Source organism: Ursus americanus, chromosome 26 (genome assembly GCF_024610735.1).
Source record: "Ursus americanus isolate L20-20 chromosome 26, mUrsAme1.1.p, whole genome shotgun sequence".
Lineage (NCBI taxonomy): Eukaryota > Metazoa > Chordata > Mammalia > Carnivora > Ursidae > Ursus > Ursus americanus.
Genome location: NC_142152.1, coordinates 10,726,589 through 10,740,920, shown reverse-complemented (window position 1 = coordinate 10,740,920; position 14,332 = coordinate 10,726,589). Strand labels below are relative to the sequence as shown.

General features: G+C 41.4%; 1 protein-coding gene across 4 annotated transcripts in view; it reads right to left on the bottom strand.

Annotated features, from left to right (window-relative positions):
* Window positions 1–14,332, bottom strand: part of SYNE2 (spectrin repeat containing nuclear envelope protein 2) — a 307,352-nt gene that overhangs the window by 235,583 nt on the left and 57,437 nt on the right. The window lies entirely within an intron of this gene.

Here is a 14,332-nt window from a genome sequence, read left to right as displayed (position 1 = left end):
GGTATGGCTTCCCCTCCTCGCCAGGCCAGGAGCAGACCCTACGGCCACACCACGCTCCCCACCGGCCCTCTACCCCCTCAGCTTCAGCAGCCATGTCAACTCTGCACACCAGGACTGAGTCTCCATTTCCCCAGATATCCTCACCTGGCTGGCCACCCAGGTAAGGACAGACAGCCATGCCTCCCTGGGCCCAGCACTCAGAGCCTTGTCACCACCATCTAACCCGAGGTCACCAGGTCTCATCCCAGCACACACGCACATGCACACACGTGCACACGCACGCCGGGGGCTTTCAGGTTCCTCTCTGTTCTCTCACTCTGATTTACGTAAGATTCTGCACATGCCTCCGTTTTTCTCATCTCCTGAAACCTTCCACTGATGATGAACCCATAAGCACACCATCCGCAAAACCCCGTGTCCAAATCCTCTCCAGCAGGCGCTGCCTCTCTGCTCTTACTGAAAACTGGCCCACTCAAGTGCTGCCTCTGCTTTCTCTTACGTAAGCCCCCTGTACCACGGGGGCCTTGCTCCTTGCTGCTACTTCCAGATCATTCTCCACTCTCTTCGTCCCCGCAGTGCTCCAGCTTTGACTCTCGTGCCATCAGACGTACCCACTATTAGAGTCATCTACAGGCCTCTGTCCATTCTTCATCATTTCTCAAAGATTTTAGTTCCTTCCCCACTGTCCTCTCTCCAATACAGCTCCTAATTCTTGGCAATTTCCACATAAATACTGATGAAGCACCCAACCTCCTGGCCCCTCCATTTTATTCTTCTTCTCCAATAAACTTGTCTTCTGCTCTGCTTCAACCACTCACTGTCGCAGTCAAACCCCACATCTTATCATTACTGATAACTGCAACTCCTTGCAGTCTCGATTTTGTGCACCTCTGAACAACGGCCCCAGCTTTTCAGTTCCCTCCCTCAAGTGCCCCGACTCCAACAATCCTTGGCATCCATCGGAAACTCCAAGCCATTTGTTCCGCCAGCTTTCACGCTGTCCTTCGCCCTCACTGATATCCTTCCTCCCATCCTTTTCCAGCTGCTGCCTCATCAAGGTCACCATGAATCCAAGTCATCAATGACCTCCACCCCCTTCGACTAGAACCAATGGTCGATTCTCAGCTTTCACCTTTCTGAACCCTACACTCTTGGTTTTTCTCCTACATCACAAGCCGGCTTCTCTCTTTCTCTCACACTTCATATCCAATGCTTTGGGAAATCCTCTTCAGTCCCCCTTCAGAATATATTCAGGATATGACCACTTCTCACCACCTCCCACCTGGATTACTCCTTCCAGTCTTGCCCTCAAAATACTATTCTCAATGCAGCGGCCAGAGCGATGTTGCTAAAATGTTAACTCAGACCAGGCAACTCCTTTGCTCACAATCCTCTGAGGGTTCCTCACCTCACTCCTTAAGATGGCTGCAAGGCTGACACCCACCCCCTTCACTCATCCCCTTGGCTCATTGCACTCCAGCCACTCTGGCCTCCTGCTTTTCTCAAACTCCCTGGAAACATTCCCACCTTAGGGCTTTGCCCTAACTGTCCTTTCTCCCAGGAATGCTCTTATTACAGATATCCTCACAAGCAGAGTTCCCGTCCTATTTAAAGCTGTAACACCTCCACTCCTGCTTCCCTTTGTTTGCTCTTATTTTTTCCTACAGCACTTACCACCTTTTAACTTCCTATTTAAGTTACATATGTCGTATGTTTATTATTTAATGTCTTGCTCTTCTCCCAACAGAATATAAGTCCGACACAAAGCTGTTTTGTCTGTGATCTATTCCAAGTGCTTAGAGGAACATGGCCCAGAAGAGACTCCAAAGAAACATTTACAAAAGACAAATAATAACAATAGCTTAATATTAAATTGATTAAAATTAATAAAACTAAATTATAATTAAATTAAAATTAATAAATGATAATTTCACTGATTATTATTTATGTTTTATTTACTACACCAAGACAGTCAAATCTACCTTTATGTGTTCATATTCTTTTTTTTTTTATTGTCTGATCTACCTTCTAATACATTTTCTTTGACCCCTTCCACTCCCCTTCATTAATCTCTAGCTAACACAGTTATAACAGACCGAAATTGTTGGCATGACATCTAATTGGAGTTCTTAAAATTTAATCTGATGGGAGTTCAGGTTGAGGAACTGAAGAGAATCTGAGTAAATGTATTTTCGGGTGTTTACAATCCTGGCTGATTAGAGATTAAAGATGCACTTAGCCTCGTTGGATTTTTTTTCTTATCTTTTTTAATCCACTTCATTTTCCTGTATTACCAGCTTAAATTAGTTATAGCCCAGTGATTTACACAGTCCAGGGTACTCAATAATTGTTAGCTGAACTGAACTGAGTTCTGGCAAGCCAAATGCACAGTGTAGGCTTTTGAAAGTTATTTGTTTTACACAAGCAAAAGAATTAACAAAGAAGCACAATTTTGTCCTATGGTTCAAAATGTTACGACACCTTCCAGATTCTTTGAGATATGTTTTCATTGCTTTTTCTCCTAGTACCAGATGATTCAACAATATTTTTAAATATATTTAAACATTCAAACGAAAATTGTATTGACAGTTAATTTTGCTCCTCAATAGAAAAAAACTAGAGAACAGTTTTTCTGATTCCAGGATCAAGTTACCAGCACACGGTGTACATTAATCAAGGCCGTGGATAAAAGCGGGGAGGGACTGATCCATTATTATAACAATAAAGCAGAAATCCAAATCAAAACCAACCAAACAAAAAACAATGAAAGAGGACTCTTCCTATCCTTAAGGGACCAAGAGAGATTTTCCTTTCTAGGTCATAAAAGTGTGAAAAAGAAACGAACCAGAACGTTGCTAGGTCCAGGAGAGAAGAGTCTGCACCAGCTTTAGGAGAGCTACATGGGGGAGAAGGGAGGGGGACATCTGTGGAAGGTGGGTAAAATCATCTTGGAAAGGGTAAACCGCTGGCACAAAACAGTCCAGAAAATTAAAATTAATTTTAATTTAATTATAATTCAGTTTTATTAATTTCAATTTAATATTAAACTATTGTCATTATTTGTCTTTTAGCAAAAAATGTCTTTTAGCACAAAACTTGCATGACCAAGGAGTTTTAGAATTCGCGTCCACCTGGAAACCCCAGTCCTTCCGAACTATTTCCAGGTAATATGAGGGATCATTTCATTTTCCTGCCATGTTAGACAAAAGGGTCTTGGTATCGAGCAAACACAATGAACTTTCCAAGGCAGGGAAAACAGGCAGGGAAACCAGGGCTCTAACTGGATTGTTCAAACTGGGTGCACCTAAATCTAATCCCAGGTTGGACTGACATATATCCGACAGGGACATAAACCTAAACTGAAAATGATCAAAACTTTTCCAACGAAAACCCTAAGTTATTCCTGCCCTAATTTGATAAAATCTAATAGAAACCAGGGGACAAACAAAAAGAGAAGCTGCCAGAACAAATCCCCACCGGTACTCTCCGGTTCAGCAAAGGAAACAAAGCCCAAATGAAATCTTCAGAAAAGGATTTAGAAAAGAAACTTCATGGCCTTTAAGGAACTCATTGTCCACATTTAGAGAACAACTCGTCATCCTGGAAATCAGAACCCTTCAAATGCAACAAGGACCCTTTGCTGAAGAGCAAACAAAGGTGTCCCAAGTACAATTAAACACCTTTGCAACCGCTGAATTACATGGTTTACTATGTGCCATTTTATTCAGCCCTTGACACACTTTTCTCACATTTTCATACGGTCTTATCCCTGAAAAGCGGTATTAATTCAACAGGAACCAGAGCCAAATAGCTCACCCTATGGCAGGATAAGTAACCAATTGTTCTTTTCAAAGGCTGACCCATTAGGAAAAAAATAATTGAGAACCAACTGCTTTAAAGCAATTTAATTTGAGTGGGTGAGATTTTTTTTTTTTAACTGCTGGATTTTATTTTGTAATTTCTGAGGTAAGTTTCTAATAAAATAAGAAAACTCTTCTCAAAATGGCATATAGAGAATAGAATCAGCAGCTGTTAGGGATAAAAAAAAAAAAGCGAAAGAATTAAAAAGAATAATAAAATCTGTTATAATGATGGATTTCTCCATAAAATGCCAAGGAATGGAGAATGAGAAATTCTCTATCCTGATTTTTAAAGCAAATAAGAATTATGTATAACGTAGAAAAATGTAGTCAGTGAATTTTATTCAGGCCCATGCAGATATCCTTGACTATCATACTTGGAAAATATCTGACAGAATTTGAGAAGCAAGACAGAATGGGCAAAGGTTTTCTTTAGATGTCATTACCATAAAAATACATTTAATCCCTGAGTTTGTGCTCATTCAATCTGCCTTTTGTGAGCTGGCAACACATACCCTTAGCTGGAAGGCACCTTAAATGAAAACGAACTGAGTTAAGCTCAGTTAAGAAGTATGGATTTTAAATTCATTATACGGTTCCCAGGGAAACTACTGTGGCTACGAGGGAGCAGTAAGGTCATCTAAAATGTTGAGTCCCCAAAAATTAATTAACTAATTAATTAATTAAAAAATGTTGACTCCAGCGGTCCTCCCAGTAGTGGGAGTCCCAAAGCAGCTGTAAACGTAGACGTGAGAATCCTTAGCTTACCTTTTCACTTAAACACAGAGCGATGCGTTATTACCATGTGGCTTATCCAGGAATGCCCTCTCCTGCACGAGCTCAACTGAGGAAGCTTTGCAGTCTCCTTCTATCCGGGAATTTCTTATTCCCTTTCTATTACTGGTTTATTGCTAACAGGTTTACTGCACTTGGCTCCAGATTCACTCTTTTGATCTGTCACTCTCCTCATTAAAATCTTTTGATCATGCCTTAATTCCTTAGTAAATAAATTCAAAATTCTTAGCTTAACCTTCTAGGTCATTCATAGTTTAGCTCCAATCTAGTTTTCCTGACTCATCTCCCATGACTTCTCTACTGATGGCCTACTTTTCTGGCAAACTGGAAAGCTACAATTTCCCAGTTAAGTTGCACTCAAAAAATTTTTTACTCTTTTCTGCATTGCCATGCTATGTATCCTCTGGAATGGCCAATCCTTCCCATCTCCCTCTGCATTTATAAAAACCCCAGCACCCAGCACAATGGACATGATGGGCATTTACTCGACATCTGTTAAAATAAGACATACTCCGTTCAAATGTCCCCCTTCTTAAAGAGAAATAGATATCTCTCCTGGTTCTAGTCTCCCACAATGCTTTATTGGATTTTTTTTGTTGTTGTTATTAGAAAGCGATATACATACTCATAAAACATTTTTCCAAGCAGTACTCAAAAGTTAATCTTAACTTCCCTTAAACCTCCCATTTTCCTTTCCCTGAGACAACATTAATTAAGTTTCCTGTGCATTCTTCTAGATAGATTAAATATAAAGAACATAAATTCTAAAAGGGCAAGGATTTGTTTGGGTTGGTCACTGGGTCACGAGCTTCTAGAACAATATCTCACAAGTAGGAGGCACTCAGTCAATATTTGTTGAATGAATGTATGTATATGTAAATTAAATGAAAACACATGACAGCTCCATTTTTTAAGTTGGTCATTCAAAAAGCAGAAATTTAGCTATACTACTTAGAGTTAAAAAGCATCTGCAAAGCTATAAGAAATATTTTAAAAGGAGATTATAACCCTTCCCAATTACCAGAAAGTAAGAAAAAAAATCTGGCCAATAAAAAGAACAAAGTAGATACATATGTGCTGATATGGATATATTTTTAATTGAAAAAAAGCAAGTTGTAAAATAATATGTTTACTCTTATGTTATCTGTATTTTTTTAAAGATTTAATTTTTAAGTAATTTCTACACCCAACGTGGGGCTCGAACTTACAACTCTGAGATAAAGAGTCACATGCTCTATGGACTGAGCCAGCCAGGCACCTCTCTATCTGTATTTTTATTAAAGGATAGCTATATGCACGGCCCGACAGCCTCCTTCTACCTTATGATAATTACCACCAGCTGCTCATATACTCTAGTCACGTAAGGGCGTCTGGTTTCTCTCCTACTCAATATATGAACCTTGAAGTTAAACTTTCATGCTTTTGTGGTTTTGCTTCCCCTTAGCACAGTGCCTGTAGATAATAAGTATTCTATAAATATTTGCTGATTGAAAGACTTAGCAAGTATTAAGAGTATAGAGAATCAAACTGTCTTACTGTATGGAGAAGTAGAATTTACTGACAATAGTTACTAGGCCTATGTCTTATCGTAGTCTTGTTTTAATAACCCCTTTCTTCAACAAATAAAATGCCTTGAACAAAAGGACAGGTACTATAATGAGACCCTGGTGCCATTCCTTAAAACAACACTGCCAACTCACTGTTCGCTGGGACAGAAATGGTAAGGATGACTAAATTCAAAAAATAATGCGACACCTTTTAGCCATGTGTCCCAACAGCCATCTGAAAGAATCTTAATCAAGCTGTTATCGAATAGAAAGGGAACTAAAAATAATAAGGCCGCCTCTCTTATTGTTTCTCATGGAGATAACAAACAGAAATAAATGAAAAAAAAATTAAGGGATAAAAGCACACAGGCATGCACAATCAAAATAAGAAAAGCCTAAAATATTTGCCGAATAAACAGGAAAAGGTGTGTTACTGAACTACAAAAGGGGAAACTATTAACTAACAGAAAAAGCAGGGGGACAATTTACTACACATTTTCTTGCAACCAACCATAAGCAAACAAACAAACCAGCAAGAAAGAAAAATAAATAGTACCAAGACTAAGACCTCACTTACTGAATGAGAAGAGCTGAGTTTAGAAGGTAACTCCCGACTAACAACAAGGCTGTAAGCACAGCATGCAACCATCTCTCAGCCTCGACACTCTCTTTTTTGAAAAAAGATTTATTTATTTATTTGAAAGAGAGAGAGCAGAGGGAGAGAATCTCAAGCAGACTCCCCGCTGAGCACAGAGCCCAACGCAGGGCTTGATCCCACGACCCATGAGATCATGACCTGAGCCAAACCCAAGGTCAGACGCTTAACTGACTGGGCCACCCAGGTGCCCCCTCAACACTCTTTACGTCAATAATCCTCCCCTGGAGAATCTGTGTTGGCACTACAGAAAAAACAGCACTCACCCATCAGACTCAGCATCCCAGGACTAAAATCACACCCTTCCTCCCTCCCTCTCCCCACACCAGTGCCTCCACCTCAGAGATTTAAACACCACCATGTTTTATCATCCCCAAGTACAGCCTACTACAAATCAGGCCAAATCTGCTCCCGCGGAGCTCTGGTATCCGCTTCCTTCCTACACCGCTAGGCTCCCCCAGCCCTCCCGCCCCATCTGCCATCAGCCATGGCCTGCTCCTCCCATGGGCAACCAGGTCTGCTGGGCTCCCTTTAATCCATTCTCCGCTTCGGCCAGTAGATCTTGCCTTATTCCCCTTTCCACTTCGATGGTTTCTCTCTGCTCTGGGGTTAAGGAGCCATGTCAGTAAGAGCTGAGGAGGTGCTCTGTGGCCCACCCCAGGGCACTTCTCCAGCCTCCACACGCATGGCTCTCCTCCTCTCCTTCGCACACGGACTTCCAGCCACTTGGTCTTCTTCCTGGACCTTCACCAGCTCTGTTCCCTCTTACTCAGCCCTTTGTATCACCACCCCTCCTTTCATCTAGTCAACCTCCACTTTCGCTCAGGTCTCAGCTCAGTGGTTCATCCTGAAGGAAACCTAAGTCAATCTCTGTTTCGTTATTGGTTTTCATAGAGCCATACTCATACCCCAGAACCATTTATCACTTGCTTCAATCACCTTAACCTTGTCAAGGTTAAGAGCACTGGCTCTAGAGCCAGACTAGCTGGGTTCCCCCATCTGCCATTTATTAGCTGTGTGCCTCAATCTTCCCGACTGTAAAATGGGGATATTAGTACTTACCCTCAGGGTTGTAAGGGGGATTAAGTACTTATACCAACATAAATCAGAGGTCAACAAACTATAACCTGAAGGCCAAATCTGACCCACTGCCTGTTTTTGTAAATAAAGTTTTATTGGAACACAGACATGATCATTTGTTTGTATATCACCTGTAGCTACTTTCATGCTACAGGTGATATAAAAACAAATGGACCTCAAAGACTAAAATATTTGCTACCTGGCCCTTTATGGAAAATATTTGCCCATCCCTGCATAGACTATGATTAGTCTAACACAAATAGATATTAGCTATAATATAGAAGAAACATGAAATCATTATGCTAAGTGAAAGAAGACAGTCACAAAAGACCACATACTATATGAAATGTCTCGAATAAGGAAATTTATAGAAGCGGAAAGTACACTAGTGTCTGCCCAGGTCGGGGGGGAAGGAGGACGGAGGGTTTAGGGAGTGACAGCTAAAGGGTATGGCCTTTCTTTTTAGGATAACGAAAATGTTCTAAAATTAAATGAGATGAAGGTTGCACAACTCTGTGAATATACTAAAAACTATCGAATTATACACTTTAAGTGGGTGAGTTGTCTGGTATGTGATTCACGTCTCACATTATATCTCAAAGCTGTTCCAAAAAATATTAGCTAATAATATCTGTAAGATTATTTGATTAACGTGCGCCTTCCCATTAGCCTACTGGCTCCATGACAGCCTGGCTCTAATTTTGCTCCTCATTTGCCTGCAGCATCTACCACCTGTGGCAGGAATTCAGAAAATGTTTGCTGAATGAATAAATGGCTGGGGGAGAAGGGAGAGGGGGTACTGTGGCTATATTTCCCCAGTCAATGTAGAGATTTAAATACTGAACTTATTGGGGACATATATGACATACAACAAACAAACGATTTCTACTTTGGGCCTCAGCGTGTGGAATCCAGCCTCTTCGTGTTGCCACACGAGCGAACCACACCCTGTGCAACACCTGAGATTTTCACACAGCGGCTTTTGTTTCCAGCCTCCCCGGAACATACCTCCTGGCTCTCTGCGTAAGCAAACCTTGTATTTCTAGCACATGCGAATGAGCCCACAATACAGACAAAATGCCTAGAACCTGGGGTGCTATTTGCTCTCCTCTTTCTCACCGTCTTCTGACTCATCTGAGTTGCTCAATAAATATTTGTGGAATGAACAAATCAAAGAAATGACTCCATTTCTTTCAACACATATTTCTTACTCCTTACTACCTTTCATCTACTATATAAAACTGAGTGCTTTTCTTTTGAAAATCACGACGTGTGAGCCTGAGCCCTGACTTCTAAGCACGAAAGAACCAGACCACACTGATTACAAATCTGTGGGATTACAAATCTAGGATTCTTACACTTTTGAATGCCAGCAAATTACTCAGGGTCATCGTTTGAGTTCAGAGTTCTAGGTCCCAGCTCCCAGAGTCTCTGATTCAAGGGACTCACACAGCTCACTTTGAGAAACATCTCTGTTACTGGACTGATTTACATGTGTGACTTATTCTTGAGACAATACAAGGGAACAGGAAAGGCTTAGCAAAAATAGTGATGAAATCATAAACCCTGAGATATTAATATAATGTAACTCAATATAAATCTCTGATAATATATGGGTATCCTCACACTTGAAGGGGCTCAGAAGACTTGCTGAACCAACTTGTGTCCAGGAGGAAGTAGGAATTCAGGGAAAGGAACAATTACATCATTTCATTAAAGGCTTCCAATGAAGTGGTCGGGTAGGCATTTTGTGAATGAGAAAATTGTAGCTCCCAGAAGATGAAAAATTTTTACTCACTCATTCAATAAACACTTATTGAAAGTACACTATGTCCTATATACTACACTCTAGAGCTCACATTTGGTAGGAGACTCAAATCCAGACGTGTCTGATACCAAAATCCATGTTCTTTTCATCATAATTAAAATTCAGCTCAAAAGTCAGATCCATGGCCCCTCCAGGTTACCACCTTATCTCTCTCCCCCACATTAAACCCAAACTTCTTGAAAGTATTGTCTACACTGGCTGTGTTCGTGTCCTTACCTACCACTCACTTCTCAACTCACTAAAAAAAAGCTAGCTTCTACCCCAAGCACTCCATCCAATTCTCAGAGAGGCTACCTGTAATATTGCCATTGCTCAACCCCATGGGTACTTCTCAGAACATACTAGATATCTTGAAACTTCTGGTGCTGTTTACCACCCTCTCCTTCTTGAAAGATTCTCCTTCTTTGGTTTCCATGATATCACACTCTTCTGATTTTCTTCCTACTTCTAGTGACACTCCTTCTCAGACTCTGTTATAAGCTTGTTTTGCTTTTTCTATCTCTGTAATGTTCTCTTCTTCTACTTTCATCTACTCCATAGGAACAAATTACCATTTATATACTAATGACTTCCAAATCTCTATCATCAGCCCAGGTGTCTGCTTCTCTTGAGCTTCGGGGGTATCCCCACTTAGTTATTCCATAGACACTTCAAACTCAGCCCTGCCAGAAGGGGTCATCTCTAACCGAATCCCTCCCCCACCAAAGGTGTTCTGCATTTTTTGTCTGTGAATGCTTCCATCATCCACTCTTTTGCCAAGAATAAATCTGAATCATCTTTAATACTTCCCTCTCCTCACTCTCCTATACCCAATCAAAAAGCCCTAATGATTGCCTCAATAAAGCTAAAAATAAGATAAAATTCAAGAATTTAAAACGCTTACAACTGCACCGATTAGATATCTCTTGATATCTATCTCTCTCCATCCTCACAGGCACCTCCTAGATCAGGACACCATTATCTCTCAGCTGACCTGAGGTAACAGACTTCAACTGGTCATTCTGTCTCCACATTCACTCCCATGAGACCACACCCCACACTGCAGCTCAGGTGATTCTTAAAACCAGTTCATAATACGTCTCCACTCACAACCCTTCAATCGCTTCTCCTTGGTCTCCGGAAACAATTCCAACCTCTGTATATTCCCATGACCTTTTATAGCCTCCTCTTCACATTCTCCTTCAAACTGTAATCCTCGTCTCACTGAGCATCCATTTCCCTGAATGTGCCCTGTTCGGCCCCATCTCCTACCTCTAATATGCTACCACTGCCTGGAGCGCTCTCCTCATCTCCACCCTGTCCACGTGCTAACATACTTTGGGTCTAAACTTACAAATCACTTCCTCTGGGAAGCTTTCCCTGACCCCTGGTGGGTGTACCTACTGGTGGGTGCCCCTACTCTGTACTTCCAGAGTACCACGTCTTCTCTCCCCTGCAGCACACCCAGATCATCCTGTGTTAGTCTATGCCCGTGGCTGTCTCCCTGTAATCAGAAGGTACACCGTGGGACAGCACATTTTATGCGTCATCCCGCGTGTTCAGTACAGTGTCTTATATACCATAGGCATTCAAAAGCACTTGTCACGTAATGAACAAATAAATGAATTGGCATCTAAGGATAAATTAACCTATACTTAGGAAAAGCATAACAAATAATGGAGTAGTATCTCTTACCTTAAAAAAGTCCTGTTTCACTAATGAATCATCGAGCCTTACATCGGAAACCGGGGATGTACTGTATGGTGACTAACATAATATAATAAAAAATCATTAAAAAAAAAAAAAAGTCCTGTTTCTCTTCAACAAGTACCTAATATCTCTGCTCCCCTTCACTGCAAAATTTCTTCTAAGTGTTGATTAAGTCAATTGTCTCTACTTCCTCACCTCCATTCTCTCCTCAACCCACTCCAGTCAGGCCTCTGTCTCCACCACTTGAGTGTGGCTAACCCTGTTAGAGCCACCAACTAACGCTATGAGCCCAGTCCAGTGGCTATTTCTCAATACAGTTGATTTCACCCCCTTCTTCTTTTTTTTTTTAAGATTTTATTTATTTATTTATTTGAGAGCATGAGCAAGCAACAGCAGGGAGGAGGGGCAGAAGGAGAGGGAGAAGCAGACTCCCCGATGAGCACAGAGCCTGACACAGGGCTCGATTCTAGGACCCTGAGATCGTGACCTGAGCCAAAGGCAGACAACCCAGGCACCCTTCCCCACTTCTTGAAATACCTTCATCTGGGGGTTTCCAGGCCATCACACTGGCCTGGTTTTCCTTCTTTGGCCTTAGCTACTCCTTCTCAGTGTCCCTTGCTTTTCTTCTGCTTGACCTCTAAACACTGAAAAATCCAAAAGGTCTGCTCTAGCTATGTACTCCACAGGTGATCTCTTCTAGGCCATGGTTTTACCTGCAAATATACCAGCCACATACTGATGGCCCCTAATCTATACCTCTCCCTGGGACTCTGGATCCTCACATATAACTGTCTGCTTGACATGTCCATTTGGGTGTCAAATGAGCATCTCATATCAATCACGGCAAAAATAAACTCTTGATCTCCCCAAAACTTGTCTATCAGTCTTCCTCATTGCAGTAAATTATATAACCAACTACTCAATTGCTCAAAGCAAAAATTTAGAAGTTATCCTTGATCTCTTACTACTCATTCCATACATCCCAACATTCACAAGTATCCTTAAAAAAAATCCATGATTCTTTATCCCATTCCTATCACCCTACTACTATCCAACCTACTCTGCTAGTTCACCTGGACAACAAAAGCATTGGAACTGGCTTTGCTGCTTTCCCCTCCCACCACTCAGATAATGCCCTCTCCACCCAGCAGCCAGAGTGATATTTTGGAAAATGTAAATCAGAGCATGTTACTCCCCTAACTAAAACCATCCAATGGTTTCCCATTCACACGCCTTCCCTCACAGCTGACAAATCCCTGCCTAATACAGCTCTGCCTTGCCTTGCTATCCAACACCATCTCATGCCCACCCCATTCCAGCCACCCCAGGCTCCATGACTTCACCAAGCTTGCTTCTACCTTTGAGCTTTTCCTTTAGTACTGCCTCAGCCTGAAATGCTCTTCCCTTGTTCTTTGCTTGGCAGCTCCTTTGTGTCACAATCATTCCTTAAATGTCTCTCATCAAAGACCACCACTGACCACCCAATGTAAACAAAACAAGCAATCCTCACATAAACACATTTTAATCCTCTCCATAGCACAACCCATGGGCTGCTATTTTTCTTCATTATTTATTCCTTGTCTCTCTAATAATTGAAAGACAAGCACCGTGGGTGTATGAAGCTTGTTGGAGTTGTTCACCTCAGTATTCTCTTAACCCAAAATAGTGCCTGATACAGGGTAGGGTCACAGGAAACACACACTCATGAACGTATCAATGAACAGGTTGACCTGTACTCGTAAAAACCGTAACTGTGTGATGAACTGGTTAGTGTGAATCCACCCATACTTTTGAAACATTTTGTTCTGAAGACATCAAACCATGCTAGAAGTTCTCCCACATAAACGTTCAGACTGAGGCAGACACACATACAGCAGAGCTAGTTCCCACTCTTAATAATCCTACTTAACTGGAAGACAGGGCAAACAATGACTATGTTTTGGAAAGATCTTAAATATTATTCAAATCTGATAAAGGCTGTTTGTGTTCTGATTTGAGCCAGGTGCGTTTCATTTTATAACATTTAGCTGCTGACGCGACTGGTAGACCCTGTGCAATAAAGACGGAAAAGACCAAGGCATGACCAGCGAGTGCTGCTCCAGCCTGGGGGCAGTGAGCAAGCGTGCGTGGCCACTCTTCCGCCATTTTCTTTCTGTGCTCATTCAACATGCATCACCGCACAGGCTGTCAATGACTAGGAGAGCTTATTTACCCAGAATCTCATATCTCTCCTCCAAAAACACACACATTTAGAACTTGGAACATTTCATTTCTCTGACAAATTATTCCTATCCTTTTATGTACTATTTTTAAGCGGTTCTAAAAATACCTGGTGGTAGTAACTTGCAGTTCTCAAACATATATTGAGAACAACAAATGCAGTTACCTTTTATCAAAATTTCCCTGAATGTCTTAGAAAAACACAGCCGTCAGAGAAATTGTAATCACCGACGCTGAAATCAGATGGGGGAGGTAAGCTCTTGAAGATGCACATTTAGAATAACCTCTAATCTTTAGAGTGTAAAGTCACACACTCACCACCCCACCAAATGGCTATAAATCAATCGCTTATATTGACTTCTTACTTTCCCATTTTCAAGGGGAAATTATTTTGAGTTTTATTTTTCCTAATATACTACTTCACGTTCTGAATAATTACACCCCCTCCCGAAACACACGCATACACAAAAGCTCAGAAAAACTCCTGTATCTCCCATGGGGCTAATTAAAAAGGATTCTGATTTCTATAAGGCATGAATGCGATCTTTGTTAACCTACTTGAACAGGACTCTGAATGACCCTGGATTTATCTTGCCCTAGTTTTCAAAATGTAACTGACCCAGAATAAAGTAAGCTTATCCCCACACTCCTGGCAAAA